General features: G+C 36.9%; 1 protein-coding gene across 3 annotated transcripts in view; it reads left to right on the top strand.

The window, feature by feature from the left end:
• The window catches only part of LOC124158911 (protein nervous wreck), a 203,317-nt gene that overhangs the window by 161,756 nt on the left and 27,320 nt on the right, over positions 1–14,241 (top strand). The window lies entirely within an intron of this gene.

Raw genomic sequence — 14,241 nt, 5'->3', positions numbered from 1 at the left:
ATTACAAACACACATACAAATACGTATGTATGCTTTGCCAGATCGTGCACAAGCACTGTTACGCTATTGTTTTCGTTTCAATGTAATAGGCAACCATTGCCCCAAGATTTCTTATGTTAAAAAAATAATAAAAATGACACATACATAAAATTAAAATTATCTGATGAATCATTTAAATTTGGTACATTTTCAAGAGCCACGCCGCGACCCACTAGTGGGTCGCGACCCACTGGTTGGGAAACGCTGGTCTAATCTATGTACACATTGTGGACCCTTATTAATGCTTCTGGAAAGGAATCCAAAAATTAATTATAAGGGTTCAAATATGATTATGCAAACCAACCTGATTCATTCTGATGTCTTCGGAGTCTTAGCAGCCCGGATGTCCCTCATTGGGTCGACCATGGACGGCACACACTTGAGTGTCACTGGAGCTAAGGGGCTAATAGTGAGTGGATAATTTTTCGAGAGTAATTAAAACGAATTTGAGACTTAAGGATGGGGTAACAATGGGATTATCGAATTCTTGGGGTATCTTCGATTCCTCCGCAGTTAACAATGGAAAGAAGTACTCCTAATCAATTCTTTGGCACGAAAATCCTTTTTGACGTTTCATAAGTATTTTCGAGAAATGAAAATGATGAAAGTGGTGAATAGTTTAATTTGAGTTTTATTTTTACCTGGCATATGCGTGAAGTCGTGAAGGAATTATGCACATATAAGTGAAGTCTTCACGTACAGAATATGGATTCACAAAGAGAATAACGCCAGAATCACGGAAAAATTAACTCAAGTAAATTTTCTTAAACTTTTTCGGTCCATAACTTTGAAAATTAATATATGACTTTTTGGGGTAGCCCACGTGAAGATTTTTAAATGGCCAACGTTTCCTTTCCTAAGCAGGGTATGTTAACCCGTCAGTATATCACTTTAAGTATATTTTCACTTGAACAGGTGACTATTTTTCGAGTTTCTTTTAATGAATAGTCTCAGAAATGTGAAACATTGGCTAAAGGAACCAAATGCATAAGTGTAAGCTTTGCTTGCTATCTCATTTTGGGGTTAAATTCTATTTATTAAATCGTGGCAAATTGCAAGATTTTGTTCCAGTGTCTTAAGAAACAGATGCCTTGTTAATATCTTTGCTTCAAAGCGCCTCATAATATCACTTGCACTTTCATGAAATAGTGTCTAGTGTAGGTATCACTCGGTGATTCAAGACGAAGGCTGGTTTGGAATTGGTGAATCTAGCTAAGCCTAGATTAGCCAAGCCAAAAAAATAGGTATTTTCGATGCGAATTTTAATTCTCAGTAATTTATACAAAATAGTATGAGGACCTTCAAAGCCAGAGGCATATTTTTTTAATGGAAAATGAAATAACAAACTTTTTAAGATTCACTAATATATTTAAAAAGCTCGACCCGGGTTTCGTGAAATCTTCAGGTGTAACCATGATGTAACCATGTTACCTGGGTCGTGTATTTTAAATATATTAGTGAGCCTTACAAAATTTATTCTTTCATTTTCCATAATGGAAGTTTTCACAAAGTTAAGCCTAAAATCATGAGTTGCATATTTTTTGTTTCTTTTTCGAGTGATGATTGTTATTTTATTATTGCTCTTGCGTCACCACGTTCGCCTCGGGTCTATAAATATCCCAGGCTGTCTATTTTTTTCGCCTGCGACTTAAAGCGAAATTACGCGGCATACCCAAGGGATTGCACCCGGCACGATGGAGTCTTTGAAGTGCTTGGATTTATTTTTTTTGTTGCCGGTACGCATTTCCCTACCAGAATCAAAAAATGTTCGAGCGCTGCACAATTTCCGTGGCCTCGACGTATTTGCGCAACCCTCGTCGTTTTAACAAGCGTATAGTCAAAAAGTATGGAAAAATAAAGTTCACCGGGTTTTCTCTCCTCTTCGCAAATCATTCTTTATTCTACTCATCGTAATTTCAAAAATAGACTCCGTTCTTCAGAAGTGATTCAACGTGAAGGTACTCCTCCAAAGGAAAGAATGCTTTTCAGAGAGCGCCTTCGTGTAGTGCTGAGATAAATGTTGAGAAAGCTACGTGCTTTGAATGCCAACTTTGCTAGATGCTTTGGTCAATTGATTCTTCGATTGCTTTATCTAATCATATTGACCTCCTCGACTTTTTATAAAGTAATGACGAATGAATATGCGGATATTCTGAATATCAACTTTCATACGATTCATATAATATGAAACAAGCGATGTTAAAATGAGGCACATGCTAATAGATGTACGCAAATTGGTTCTTATTTGAGGAAGCTATGAAATTCGTAACAAAAAGTTAGTATCACCATTAAAATTCTCTACTTCAAATTTCTTCAAATACCAATATTTCTCAATACTTCAACAACCAAGGTTTAGTGAATAATGCCATCAAGAGGGACCTTTGATGGCCATCAATTGTACTTTTCAGTACCAAAAAAGTGACATTTCGATGCAGTCCTTGGTCAAAGGCGATTAGGTACTTCAAAGTCATTTGGTTTTATTCCCCCGTGATTTCCTCAGAATATTTTTTAATCAAAATGCTGGAGAGATGGTAAAAATTTTGTATTATGAAGCCTCTTTTGTACGTCAATCGGTATAGATAGCAACTAACAGTCTCGACTCCATATATTTCTAATTTTTCCTCTATAACTATTTTATTCCATGTTTTTTCTATCTCGAAATTCGTCGATTTCCCTTTTTCTTCGAGATGAACGTCCTTCTTGAACTTCCTAAGATATGACACCGAAGAATTAATTAAGAGTAAAAATTGAAAAAGGAGAATATATAAATAGCCTGAGTAGCTTTGAAGTTTTAATTCGTTAAATGGCGTCTTAATAAGCGCTCTAGGGAAAGCTGGTTGCGTGGGTGCCGAAATTAATGGCTGAAAGAGCTTTCCAGCTTTCCTTTACCTATCAATTCGACTCCGGAGCATATTTTCCATGAAGCTGCCTCAAAAATAGTTGGCACAGTGTTTAATTATAGACCTCATCCCTATGTATGCGTAGGTAGTTTCATAAAAAATCGTAAAATATGTATGGATGACCAAGCAGAACTATTGTATTTCCTTACAAATATAGCCGTAGCAAGTTATAACTTTGTTTGGAGCTACGGGCCACTCACAATAAATTGTACTGATTTATTTGTACTTCACTACAAAACAGCGGAGTAATGCAATTTTGATAAATCTAAATCAGATGCGAATCTTAATTCAAATATCCAATTCAATTCATTACCATCATGAACCAAATAGATACCTTTTCTTCTACCGTGCAAAATTTTGGCTTTTTTACTAAAATTTGCATTTCGGAATTCATTGCATTGGAAAATGACTGTGGTCGTAATGCAAGAGACCGCTAGCGTGTAAAAAGCGCGAATGAAACCACTAAGGGAGATATAAATGTTAATATCTAACCTGGAGATATTGTCATATGATGAGTCGTCGATAATTTTTTGTCTAAATATTCACCATCCACAATTTCAATTTTCGGAGGACCTTTGTACCGGGCACAGAGTGTTTTATTTCAAAGTGCGAAAGAAAATTCATCTTTTCGAGCGCTTCAATGCGCGAACGCTGTTGTCGAGAAAAATTTATTGCCTTGCGTCTCGTCGCATAAATTTTCGAATTTATCGCCGACTTTTTAAATTTATTCTCCTTTAGTCCGGAAACATAACATTCCATCAAAAGAGCTTTGTCGCGTTACCCCCCGAGTGTAGATTATTCTTTCCTGTGTTCCCGATAATGGCCGACTCTTGATCAATCGGTCGCCTCCCGAAACGTCGTTAATGATTCATCGGGGGCAGTTAAAAAACGCCCCGTGCTTATTTAGTGGAATTGAAGTAATTCATTACCTCGTTAGCTTCTACAATTCATTGAACATTAAGGCACGGTTTGGGTTAATCGGTGAATTACACGAGAGTATCTTCCATGTATATCGCAGTAAAAGGAATATTGGAGGGACTAATACAATATTTGTATTGGTTAGCGAAGAGTGCGTGGTGGCTGATTTAAACGGGATTAAATGGTTCATACCAGAGCAATCGCTAACTCTTGTGCTCAGAAACCAATGGTTAAACTGAGAATTGGTCTCTTCTATTTACGCATTGCATTAAACAAATTTTAGCAGGTGTAGAGGATCATTTAGTGTATTAATAATAATTTTTCAGTATGAGCAAATGGTGTTAGATATACATATAAAGATATTTAAGTAGTGGTATTTGGATTCTTTAATTGATGAAATTAATTTGATTAAGTTAATCGAATTCGGTGATAAAGTAACAAAACTGAGGTCAAAACTATTTTGGGCTATAGTTTTTTCCTTTGCACTGATAAAATACATTGTGTGAAAATATACTTAATATATTTTTAATCTCATATAAAAAATATATAGTTATCCAATAAAGTGTTTTTCCATTTATTTTTCAATCCTTAGTCAGGTGTTGATTTGACATTTAAATATCATGAAGTAGTTTCAGTGATATGCCCATATTCACCCACATCAGCCCATGATAACCTGCAATCAGCCAATATGCGCATAAAATAACATAATATAAATTGAAAATCCTTTTTACCTTTGTGAACGTTACTCATTCAGCGTAGCTCAATTCCTTCACCTGGAACACCTTGCATTGCGAGGATTTTTGTTGCGTTGGTATGTGCGAAAGCCTCACCCGTGATTTGAAACAAGGAACCTTCGGTAGAAAGCCCAGTGCCGTACCCACTTGGCTACCACGCTCACCAGATGAAGTATAATCCTTGAAAAAGGCCTTTAAAAATATGTAAAGAACACCTGTTTTCCCCTTCGAGCAAGAAGATGGTTCATTCAGGCAGGCAGTACGACGAGGTCGTGAAATTCTTCACGGTCAGCGAAGGGAAAGGAATAGGGAAAGCGAAAAATACAACCTCGAGGCTCTTACTCTCTCTCTTTACATTCGCATGTTTGTACATCGTTTTTTATCTTTCTCCTTTCCGCGGCTGCTCACCGTTTTCCGCCAGGGTTGAAAATGGCTCGAGTGGCACTTGGCAGGGACGATGACGGCGGTCCTCTCCGTAGGGAACTGACCTGTTCTCCCATACAGTCTGTCTTCCTCGACTTTCTCCCTTTATTTATTTTATTCCTCAGCGTCATGTTTGATGTAGAGATAGTAAAACGAGTGGTCTCCAAGGTGGCTCGAAAGGATGGCTACACGTTGTCGTAAACTACCGAAAGGTGTTTGAACACTCAACAAGGATGGTGGTACGCTCGTGGTTCAATTTTTGTCATTGTTGATTGTGATACGGGTTGAATAATATGAAAATCAGTATTTTTTAGTTTCTTAGTTTCGAAACCAGTTTTTTAGCTTCCAACTCGCGGACTTACTGAGATATTCGCAGCCAAAAAAAATTGCTTTATTTCTTTATACCCATACCATATAAAACAGCTCATATTGGCCTTTACATAGGGGTTTTTCAATAATTTAACAATTACACGTGCAAGAACAACCATGCCCTAGATAAGGCAACCTACCCAGGTGGTATTCGAACCCGCAGGCTCTTATTTGGCAGGCAAGGACTTTTACCCGCCGCCACCGAAATCGGCTTTAACACTTTCGCAGATGATTTTATGATATCGCGAGCTCATGCCTTGCGGTTCTCCTCTCCTCTATTACTCCTCGGTCTTGATATTCGGCTTCGCGTAGTTCGTTGTTTTCCTCACGCTTCTCAGCAAAAACTCGATCTAATTTTAAGACAGAATAGGAGTATGATTTTGTTCTTTCTCAGCGTATGATACTGGTGAATTTTTCTCTGGTTAGTCGCCTGGTGAGTTGCTTGTAGGCCAACGTTTCGATGGCAGAGGCAATGGAAATGTCGGCCTACAAGCAACTCATCCGGTGGAAAACTCGAGAAGATTTTGCCAGAAAAAAAACCTTTTTTAGGGACCCATTGTAACGAAATGGCGACGGGTTATTCTGGAGGATCAAGTTGATGCATCACACTGCATTACTTAATTCGACCATAGACAACTTACCTAAATAGTTTCACAATCGCAAGGAATATTTAAACGATCCGTTGACTGAGAAGCTTGCGCGATGGCAGTGAATGTGCTCAGTAAAAATGAATAGTGTTCCCGAATGCCTCGCTCTATCACGTATCTCATGTTCTAGAGGGGTGAAGGGATCCCTATACATGGATTTGTCATCAATTTTTCATTCCATTCTCCGATGTGACCGTGGAATAATGTGATTACATTTACTCTATGTCTACTGATACATTTGAATTTTTTCCGGAGAACATCCCATTTCACCGTGCGTTAGGTCATTTGTCGTTTGCTTTTCTTTATCGCAATTTCATTCAAGATTCCAACGCAGAAAAGCCCTCATTTTAGGTTTTATCAAGCTCCGCAGCGTTTGCACGATAATTGTCAGCATAACTAATTATTTTCATAGCTTTGGCTAGTTCAAACTACTTACTCACATATTCTCTGCTATGAAGTTAAACCTGTTCTCAATTTTACATTCCGTGTTGGAACAGCATTTAAAATAATGTTTCGCAATATTCTTCCTTGAAGTATACGTTATTTTTTATAATGCTATGTCACTGAATGAATGCGTATCACAAAAATTACTTCGCTTCTATTTTCTAATTTCTATGGATCAAATTATTGGTCTATATTTTGCTGTCCTTTATAATAGTGAACATAACTATAATCATCCCTTTTTTTAATCACTTATTAATTATTCCCTTCGAGAATTGTGTATCTTCAGTTAGTTGTTCCAAAGGTAACAAAATAAAACGATCTTGTTTTGATGTAAAATACCAATTCATTGCATAGCATTGCTATAAAAAGCTAAAAAAAAAAAAAAAAAAAGAAGTTAGGTTATTTTCATTTAATGATTTATACCAATGTCATTCCCGAGCATTTCTTCTCCAAAATAGACTTCAAGTGCCAACTACAGACGGGTATGTCATTCATTAGGAACTGAAGAAAGTATAAAAAAATACCTTCATATTAAAACTCTTTGCTAGCATAGTTTGTCGAAGTGTTGCATGGTACGATTGGGTAGATTAATGATAGAGCTAATATAAAGCTAATGAGATCTACTAATACATATAAAATTATACCGATACATCAATTTATTTTTGTGGGAATTATTTGTATTTTTCATGAAGACAATGTTGCTATTATTTCCAAATGCATACAGAATTAACAGACCTTGTTAGCTAAAAAAAAAACAGTATCGTAAGCAACTTTTACCTCTATTTTTATGATGGATTTGACTTGTCATTGATCTCACGACAGTAAGTCTAACTCTTAACTCATAAAAGTTATTTTGTAGCGCTAAAAATAATTGAAAAGTGTGGAACTTTCTAAATGTGATACTTCGACTGTCATTTTACTAGAATGTTTTTAAAATCTTATTTTTACCCTGCTTGGATAAGACCTTAGTATTTCGTTAAATGAAATTCATTTTGCTCTATATTCCGGGTACACCTGTATAAGGATTTCATACGTATTTATCAAGCAGTTCCTTCTCCTCTTCATGAATCTCTTTTACCCGATGACCAATAGATATTCAAAAGTTTTTAATTAAAATTTCACATATCTCAGTCATTTGACTGCTTGATGGGTGTTTATGAGCGTTTTTAAGTTGTCTTTTTCGGTAGCACTTCATCTGTTTTAATGTCTACAGGAAAATACGGTCACGTTTTACTGCGTGGGTAGATGCGGCTGAATGCATTCAACTGCGTCATTATATCAATGATGCGTGGCAGATCTGTTGCATTGATTATTTATTAATCCTTCTTGATCCTCTCGCTAAAGGAATTATGAGCTGATTTCGGTCACGCAGGAATATCAAACGGCCACCACAAACGTTATTTGTTCGTATCGCTGCCGTGATATCATTCAATTTTGATTCGGCGTCGCATTGTCTCGCCGATTTTTTAATGATTCGTTAATTTTTAATTCCTGTCAGAGTTTTGGTTTCAATTGTATTTTTTATTTCCCTAATCTTTTGTGATTCCTAAAAATCAATGGAATGGTCGTTCAAAGTGAAAAAATTAACGCTGAGTCCATTGCTTTATTTAGGATTTGTATGAATCTATAATCTCATATTCAATGACGGGAATCTTGTAAAACAATAAATATAAATTCTCTGTGAATCCGTTATTATTACCATCCCATGAATAACACTATAAAGTGTTTTAATTAATCATTATTTATGTTATACGGGTGTTACTAATGTTACTATTATTATTAAAACTCATATCCAACATTTTTTATGGTTGTAATTTCAATTTTAATGGAATATTTTTTTAAATTAAATCACTTTGTATGAAACTCATATTGTTATCAATATTACTTCAACATCCACTAATAAATATAGGAAGTTTTATGACGTTCCCAATAAAGAAAACTTTTAATATATTATAGGCACATCACCCTAGGCAAATGCCAAAAATCCTATTAAACTACTTCCATTGCGTTCAGAGCTACCCGCTTGTGCTCTAAATTCCCAGTGATATTTAGAGAATCGAATGGAACTTAAAATAATAGACGCAACAGAGTGAAATCAGCCCATATTTTTTGCCTGAGATATTGCTAGGTAATCGCTTTTTTTATGACAAATATTTCCTTATCTCTTTTGGCGAACTGAAATAGGGATTGTTTTAATTTCAAACGCCGTGCGTGAAGGTGGATGAATATTTGCTTCGTCGATGAGTGCGATATAGCTCTGGGTAGTCCAGTTTCATTTAACTTATTTTTTGACTCATTTGTAGACTTTGGACAATGTTTGCAGAGTTTTGACCGCAGGCGAAATTGGATTGCTAAAGCGAAAGAGAGGGCAGGGAGAATATTTATGGAGTAGCCGCATGAAATGGATGCAATCGTTTGCAAGTCAATTTCGAAGGAATAATGAGTGCTTTGATGTACTAGTGTAATTTTTAGATGCGATCTGGAACCGAATTGGGTAGTAGGTTCAAAGCAATCAACCTAAGTCTGCATTAATAGATTTTTAAAAGTATTTTTTTGGAATCTCCATGATGTTAAATATTCCGTGAGTGTAATAATATGATAAAAATTGCGAAATTAATTACTATTTTAGTATTTAACACATTATCCGGAAATTTTTGTCTCGTATCTCGTATACCTGATGTAGATGAGGGTGAGCGTGTTGCGTTATAAACGCATCTAGAACATAAAAGGGCTAAAATTCTTCTCTGATGCTGATGCCAAATTTTTGCCGGGTCGACTAAAATTGGATTAAGGTTTTCACAATGAAGTTTATTAGGGCCCAATTGGACGAAACTAGTGAAGCACTGTAATTCAAGGTTCACCAAGACCCATTAGACGTAGTATGATGTAGTGACGTAGACACCCGATTTTGTACAGCTTCAAATTAAGTATATGAATCAATCATTTTCATGTATAAAAATGTAGGTATAAATACTAATATACTAGATGTTGTTTCCTTTTTGAAATAATTATATCCCGACGAAGCAATTTGGTTTCAGAGGTTGATTTTTAGCCCTCCATGTGTAAAGGATACGATGTTTATAAGGATAATGCTTAAATCTGGTGATGTGCGAGATATTTTATTTTAATATCCGCAATAGAGTTGTTGGGGAATGAAAATGTTTTGGGTTTTCGAGGAATTTAATTTCGTGAAATTTACGCTGGTCTTGCCACTTGAAATCCTTCAATTGGCCCTAATCTTTGATGTAATGATCTATTGTCGTTAATAATGATGATGCATTTTTAATGATTTTTAATTAATTCAATGATAAATAATTGAGTGGTTTTTCCCATGTTTACAGATACATGCAGGATACTAATGTATCAGTGCTATGATTTTTCCTGAATCGATATTGCCATGAGGTAAATTCTCTCTGTCATTGAAAATTTAATGGTAACAATCACAGAACACACGTGGTAAAAATTTAGTCTTGCGGTCCATTTTTTAAATCTGAAGGCTGCTTGCGCGCGCTACCGTGAATATGGGTGATACTCATCGCATTGTAACATTATTTTTGTGCTCCTAGGCATCATTATTTTAGTGTGCTGTGTTATTTTTTTGCGCTTGCGCGACGTATAATTAATTTATAAACCATATCATTGCATAGGGAATAAGGAAAGGCGCATCACCCCGACGGCTCCAATTATGTACTCCTATATTAATTAAAATGCAAATTGCATGACATAATCACCTCATTTTGCCTCCATATACCTGAATTACACTGGTAAACATATTTTCCAGCCAGTGTGGATTTTATTGTATACAAATCAATAGTAGTTAATATTGAACTTAATATCAAATTCCCACTGCCTCAAACAGCCTTGTATTCTTATCTCTCTCAGCTTACTTTTGTAGTACGAGAAAATCATTTTTTGTTTGTTACTAGAGTGAACTCTTCGCTTGTAATCCTAATTTCATTGAATATAAAGATGAAAGATCTTATTTATCCCCCATAGTCCATATATCATCGTGTATAGGTGATTAATTCTTATCCTTTCTTTTACACGTAATAAAGAGTAAATAACTGCGTTGTCGACTGCCATTCCTTAAATTCCTCATTCGTGTACGGAATATATGAAACTTGAATGCTTAACTGCGTTAAGCAGCGAGAAGATTGATGATATTTTCCATTGATTTTCATCGATATTGATTCAACCGCTACCCTACCCTATACGTGAGACTGTGTGTGTCCCATGCCTTCCCAATTTCCATAGCATTTTATTGAGAAACGTCGCTGCTTGACGTGTTGTGTCCGGAGATTCACCTCTCGTCCACGTATGCCTTGCGGAATCACTTGCTTCCAGCTCCCTCCTCCCTTTATTTACGTTTCACTCGGGATCGCGTGTTAACTTTCAGTCAAGTTCATTTTCTCTGACCCATATTTGGAATTCTTGAAGCGAAAGTAAATACATTCATAGGCATGGGTTCCTTCCAGTTCCACATTTCTGCTAAATTCCTCCGAAGATTTGGAATATAAATACAAAAGAGAAAACTTCTGAATTCCATGCCAGCATTTTGATGCAATTTTGGTGTTTCATCACAAATTATCCTCTTCTTCCCCCTTGTTTAGGTTCATGTAATTTGCTTTACCTTTACTGACAGTGAAAATTATTTAAAAATAATTACGTTAAATGTTCACTCGGATATTAATTTGAATAGTGAGTATATGACAATAATAGTTTTAATAAACCAGATTGTTGAGTAGAAATCAATCATGGTTTTCTTTTACGATTACGCATGTTTATATATGATTATCAGCAAAGTGATGTTTATTACGGAGTGCGTACGTCTTGGTCTTAGCGTGAATTCCTCACGGAGTTGATTTACTATATTTTTCTGTATTTTTATTATGCAGCCATCATTTCCTCCTCCGAAAGCATTATTGTGCATAATGCTGGGTAGGATACTTCAGAATACAACTGAAAAGTCGCAACTTAAATTTTGTCACAACTATTAAATACTTTGATCGTGGTTGAGTGGGATGTCTGATTTTCGGCTCTTGGGTGGTAAGATTATTGTGTCCAGGACTGTATCTCATCCTATACCAACTCCGAAAACAGCACTATGAGGCGTCTACATCGGGGTGTTTAATAACAGTTTACAATATTACGATCACACACGTCCATGCCCTGGAGAGGGACAGCCTATTCAGACGAGACTCGAACCCGAAACCTTCGGTATGGTAGGATAGGACTTACCACCGCCACCACCGAGGACGACTTTAAGTTTTGCACGAGTATTCCGTCAGGAATTCAAGACGCAAATGATCGTTGGAGCGGAAATGATACGCCCTCTTGCTCATTAACCCTTCGGTAAGACCTATTTCTCAAAGCTAGCTGCACATATTTCGCATTTTTAGGTCAAATTCTACGTAAAGCATTAATATTATATGCTACGTATGCCAACAGATCTACATGGCTGTTAGTTCTGTTTCAGTGATCAAATTTCAGTCGTCGGGTCCTGGCGCGATCCTAGCGGGAGCCTAAGGTAGTCGCGCCACTGCGCTCCACACGGCTCACTTTTTAGTATATTTATCATTAAAATAAATTTTAAAGTCGATCATTCGGTCGGGTGGACGCACAGATTGGTTACAAGTTTACCCAAATTACTGCATATATATAATTAAGTTTACCCAAATTAATAAATGACTTTATAATAAGGAAAAACATATACATGTAGAAACACATGAAAAAGTATTTAAATACAAACTTCATCCCACACATTGTAAATATATGAAATGAAAAGACCCTCAAAATTCAATATTATTTAACCTTCACATTTGGTGCTTAGATTTCGCGGGAAGGGTTCCAAAACTACCTTTGGTAGACCGTCCCAATCCCCTATCTAGGAACGAATATTTCACCGAATTTGAAAGCTGTTTCGGAGGGTCTATTTTGTGTTTTCGATCTTTTCTATATATTTTCTATTCCGTATATTGCTATACCATTATTAGAGATGCGTGAAAATCGCAAATCCGATATAGATGCGATGTGCGCAAATAAATGCGACATAGATGCGATGACTGGACTCTTACGATATTTTTACGCAAATTTTCCTTTTCGACTGCAAAATTCGTACATTTTGTGCCGAGCGCAGTTTAAATGCTCCGCCAACACTAACCGCTTAAAGCATGTGAGCGACTGGCCAGCTGCGAGATGGCAGGGACTTTACGTGGCCGCGAACTACAAGTGGGCGCGGGCAAGCTACACCTCCGCCACTATATGTTTTATTCCTTAATTTATTATTGTCTACAGCAAAATTATTTAAAGTATTCTGTATTTAATCATATAACTGTGTTTCAATACATTTTATCGTCATCTACTTCATTATGAAAATAAAAAATAGACGCTACAAAATGCGATAAACTGTTATTGAAAGTGCGATAAAATAAAAATGAAAGGGCGATTTTCACGTATCTCTAACCATTATTAACACATATAAAGTAGTTATATTCTTTAAATTTCCCAAATCTAATTTATAAAACAGTTTCCTAAATGGAAGTTTAATCAGACTGCTGCGTCAGTTACCCGCTCGCGTCAACTGCCAAGGCGCGCCCGCCGCAAGGTTAAATTTTCCAGCGAAAAGTGAGGAGGTGGGCGAGAACCGAACTACCATGCATTATGCAGCCTCTCAGCCAAGGAATGTATCTGTCGGGGACGAGTCGTCCGTCGTCGCTACGGCATCAAAGCACACGTGCACCTGACCTTTCTGTAAAAAAAAACTCTACGAGGCGACCCTGACGAAATGAGAAAGGGAACAGGCTGGGGTAACAGGGTTTTCATATGGGTGCGGAAGGTGAAGGGTTGCTGCTGGCAACAGCTGCTGGGGCTCAAATGTTTCGGGAACTTGGGGCCAATCAACCTTGCCTATCTCAAAGGGTTCGTGACAGTAGCGTAGCCGGGGGGGGGGGGAATTTCCAGGTTACAAGCCCCCCTTGAGCCTCTAAAAGAGGCGACAAAAACGAGTAAGATGGCCCCCAATAAATAAAACGGTAGTAAATTTACTGTTTTTGAGTCCTAAAAATCACTAATTCAAGAAAACCGGGACTAACCACGGTGATATCTTTACGGAGTCACTCGCAATGCACAAATTATGCGAAAAATCCACAGTGAAAAATCATTCGCCTTGACCAGGACCCTGATCGAAGTGGATGATTTTTTTCTCTATAAAATTTTCGCCTAAAAATCACGTTTTCAGCATTAAAAATCCCAATATTATCTCCGGACTCCCCTCTGCCTTGGGGTGTTATCCATACACCCCGTAATGGCCCCGAAATCTATGGTAAATTCCCCCCCCCCCCATTTCAAAATCATGGCTACGTCACTGGCTCGAGAGGTTGCCTTAGATCTTTGGTGTTATCTCTATTTCTCGCAAGCTGAAGGAATGGTATCAAAGAATTGTCTCTCACTAAAATCTCCAGCTCATCCCATAATTATGTTGTAGGTAATGAGGAAGGCAGCGAATGCTCTCATACCACATACCGCGTGAAACCTTCCTTTTTCTCGAATCGTCTCCTGAACGTAGACCCGTCGTTTTAAACAATGAAAGCATAGGCACTGCAGAGCAGTTGATAACAGTCTTAGAATCAACTTTAAAGGACTTCTTCATATGGTTCCTTAAACTCAATCATCAAATATATAACTAATATAGTATTATTCTCATCTGTTAGACTGCTACTGCAGACCTTTTTCATATAATGGCTTTTATAAGTGATTATCGCTGTATTT

Source organism: Ischnura elegans, chromosome 5 (assembly GCF_921293095.1).
Source record: "Ischnura elegans chromosome 5, ioIscEleg1.1, whole genome shotgun sequence".
NCBI classification, from domain to species: Eukaryota; Metazoa; Arthropoda; class Insecta; order Odonata; family Coenagrionidae; genus Ischnura; species Ischnura elegans.
Note: the sequence above shows the minus strand (reverse complement) of the source record. Positions and strands in the feature narration are given on the sequence as shown.